Source organism: Pelobates fuscus, chromosome 4, assembly GCF_036172605.1.
Source record: "Pelobates fuscus isolate aPelFus1 chromosome 4, aPelFus1.pri, whole genome shotgun sequence".
Classification (NCBI taxonomy): Eukaryota; Metazoa; Chordata; class Amphibia; order Anura; family Pelobatidae; genus Pelobates; species Pelobates fuscus.
Window position 1 is genome coordinate 177,501,958 of NC_086320.1, and position 3,949 is coordinate 177,505,906.

At 42.6% G+C, this 3,949-nt stretch overlaps 1 pseudogene; it reads right to left on the reverse strand.

Moving 5' to 3' along the window:
* Window positions 1-1,561: 1,561 nt before the first annotated feature.
* Window positions 1,562-3,679, reverse strand: LOC134609393 (splicing factor 3B subunit 3-like; annotated as a pseudogene).
* Window positions 3,680-3,949: the final 270 nt, after the last annotated feature.

A 3,949-nucleotide genomic window follows, 5' to 3' on the forward strand; every position in this document is an offset into this window, starting at 1 on the left:
TTTTTCACAATTGTTAATTCTTTGCATTTCCTGCCACACAGGAATGTAACAAGCATTTGTGTTAGTATTGTGTAAACTAATCAGTTTAGACTAAGCCCAGCTGCTGCCTTGGAGACAATATTGCTTATCCAGCATGTAAAGTTTCTCTTCTCAAGAAATGAAACTGACTGTACCTATTATTAACAGAAGCTGCACTCAATGGATCATGTGTCCAACAAGTTACCTTCTATTGTGTTGAAGGACACAGTTTTCTCAGATTTCAGACAACCTGTGATTCCAAATTATTATTCTTTATCCCCTATGAAAAAGAGCTCAAATTATTATATAGCATTCTTCAGTCCATACACCTATATACAGACTGAAATATGTTGCTTTGATTTCATTGCAACATGATATTAAGAAGTATATTTTTTAAGGGTCACTTTATGCACCTTAATCATATTAACTTATTGAAAGGTTACAGTGCAAAGTTCTTCTTTTACAGCCTTTTTTTTTCTTCAAGATGTTACAGTCTATATTTTATTATAATTTTTTTATATATAAAAAAATATACATATATTTATTCTTACTCAGTCATCAGATTCAGACAATATTATCCACCTGCAAAGTCTATTCAGACAGGTTCAATGCTTGAAACAAAACATTATTATACAAAACTATTTTTACAGCCTGAAAGGGTGGGCGAATAAAAACGATTTGTTTAACCAAAAGCTGACAGAATGCGTCCAACGTCACAAGGGAAACCAGTCTTCTCCAGGATGTGACCTCTGGCCTATTACTGTAGCGGTACTTACCCTCTCCAGGGGCCGGCCGGGGTCCTCCCTTCTCGCCGCGCGCGGTCCTGCTCCTGCACGAGCCGCGCGCGGCTCAGCCAACGATGGGATCAGTCAGGCGGGCAGTGACCGCGAGAAGCGGTCACATGTCCCGCCCGACACTAAGAGCGCGCCGCGCGTCTCGGGCGCGCTCTTAAAGGGACAGTGGGAGACTAAATTAGAATCAGTCTCCCATTGGCCCCTGTCAGGCCAAATTCCCCATTCACTCACGTTTTGGGGGCGTGGATATGACAGGAGCCAATCAAAGTGAACCTTAGGGTTTTTATACTCACCTGTTTCCCCTTGCTCCTTGCCCTATCGTGGTTTCTGTCCAGTTCCCTTTAGTGCTTGTATCGTTCAGTTGGTTTTTTGGTGCTTGACCTTGGCTTTGTTCCTGACTCCGCTCTCTCCTTATCCTTGCTTGCTTATCCGCTGTTTTGTCCTCTGTGTACCAGTCCTCGGCTTGTTCTACGTTACGCTGTCTCTCAGTTCCCTTGACCTCGGCTTGTTCTGACTCTGTCTTTCTCTCGTCCTAGTCCGGCCATTCTAAGGTCCGGTAGACGAACTCTGTTTCTTGTCTCTTGACTGTGAACTATTCCTGCGTGTTGGGGTATATTACCGTGACAATTACCATCTGTACACCCACACAGGATTTATAAGTGTGCCCATTGTCCACATCATCAAACCAATAACCCTACAACCATGGCTGGGCACCAGAGCAAACACAGATCTTCAAACAATATGTAGTGTCATTGACCCTGGTTAGAAAGCATAGCGTGTGCGAATGTCTTCCAGCTTCTTGGAGACCTCCGGGGGCGTCCTGTCCAGCTCCTCTGCAACACTTTTCTGCTTTATTGGCTCAATTGAAGTGAACTGTTCACACAGATCTCCATCTATAACATTCTTGACTGGGAAGTAATAAGAGCGGAAACTAAGGTGGTCTTGACCACAGAACGGGGGGTGCTCAGAGTGCAGGTGCACCTCGACATGTTGAAAGAAGTCGTGATCCTCATGTGATGTGAAGGGAACAAGGATTCCAATCCCTCCTGATAAAGTAGTGTAGACCAGCGATTCGGAGCTGCCAGGAATAAGTGTAGTCTTCTGTAGCGATAGCACAGTCTCTCCCACATGGTAATTCATGATCACCTCCGTCTTCTGGGAAGCACCATTGAGAAGACCTCTGTCCCACAAGGCTTTATTACCAGTGGGATCTTCATCAACATCATCATTTATATTCTGAGGTAATCGCACCATGCAGATATTTCCAAACTTGTCAGCCCCGGCTACCGTGTCATAGTCCAAAAGGCCGGTAGTGACCCAGCGAGGGTAGGTATCATCTGCAAAAATGATCAGCTGGTTTTCATTGGGTTTGTAAAGCACCCATGTAAAGCTCTCCTGTACGTCAGACACAATCACCCGCTGCCTGATGGTCTGGATACCAACAATAAAGTTGGCAATGTGCTTATTTTCACATTTTCTCAGCAGTTTTCTTCTCCCCAAGTCATAAATGCGCAGTAACTTTCCTACCCCTGGAATGGAGCGATCGCAGCGGGAGCCTCCTCAACCGATATCTTGTGCACAAACTCCAGCTTTTATTAATTGTTTATTAGTTTGTAGGTGTAAACCTACCCACCAGTGACAGAGTGTGGGTTCAGGATAAGGTCCTTGGCCACACCAACCAGAACATACCAGTCATCCCTGGTGTTACTGAAGCGACAGACGGCCACACTGAAGGCAGCTTTGTTCTGCTCCAGCTTCTCCAGGTCCAAAGTGTTTCCTTGCATGGGGTTCATGACACGGATAATCGATGCCCACTGGCCATTTCCAGCCTTGGCGGCACCAAAGATGAACTCTGGCAGGTTCTCATTCAGGAATGCTGCAGCCATCTCTGCGGAAAGCTCTCTCTCATCTTCTCCTGCCACTTCCACCATTTCCTCTGCCATCTGCTGCTTGCGTTGGGCCTTAGTGGCCTCTGTGTACGCATTATGATCGGTCTCTATAATGATCAGGTTGTTACTTTCAGGATGGATTACAAACTTGCGAGGAGTATATTGAAAAGGAAAAGCCACCTGGTTAAATACTGCTCCCAGATTTTCCAAAGCTAACATTCTCAGTGTGTTGGTTGAAATGGCTATTATACTCTCTGGACACTGCTCAGAAGCAAAGCCAGATGCATTCTTCTCACTTGATCTATAATTAAAATTAACGTTTTAGTAACTGTAGCCATCAATAATCTTTTTTTCCCATCAATCATCTCACGACCCAAAATGGAATGCACGTACTGCATGGTCTGGAATTTTGGTACATTTTGGCTCAGAATTTGGGAAATTCGGCTCATCTTCCGATCAGCCCAAACTCTGCTGAATTGCAATTCATCCTGAAATGTATCTCCAAGTCCATCAAGTATTCTATGAAGCTAGAAAGACAGAAGAATGGAAAATCAAATGTATGGATATATACAGTATGTAAAATAAAACCGAATACTGGTTTAAGTGTTCAAAGTTTAAGACGAAGAAACAGGAAGCCAAAGAATGAGCACCTACACAGAAGAATCCTCTGATGAATTTGTCAGAGAAATATCTTTGTGCCTCCAAAGGGCTCTGTGTAACCTTATCAGCAAAATCTAAAACATGTGATAAACCTAACAACGTGTTAAAAAGATTGCTCAAAGAAACCAAACTAACCACATGAGGTAAATAGTGACAGCTGTCTACAAAACAAAATCTCTTCATGTTTCAAATGCAATAATGAGGAAAAGAAAAGGTAAATTTTTAAAATTCCTTTAAAAAGTAAGTATACATTATACTTTCTCCATTTTTATGTACATCCTGGGTTTCATAGTTCTTCATGACTCTGGTTAGAGCCATGGCAACATATCTGCCTTAGAACTGCAAAACCCATAATAATTTTTGTTAGTTGTGATAATATGTTTGCAGTTTTCTTTTTTTCATTATTTTTATGTTAAAATCATGTTGAGCACTTAAATAGTTACTCCAACACTTGTGACCATTTCTGCTTTTCAAAGTGGTCAAGGAGGTAGGAATCTGGATATGTTTTTTTTTTTCTGCTTGAAACACTGCACATCTAGAGTTATTTGTACTTAAGCGTCGAGGACTAGCTACACCCCCAGCACACGT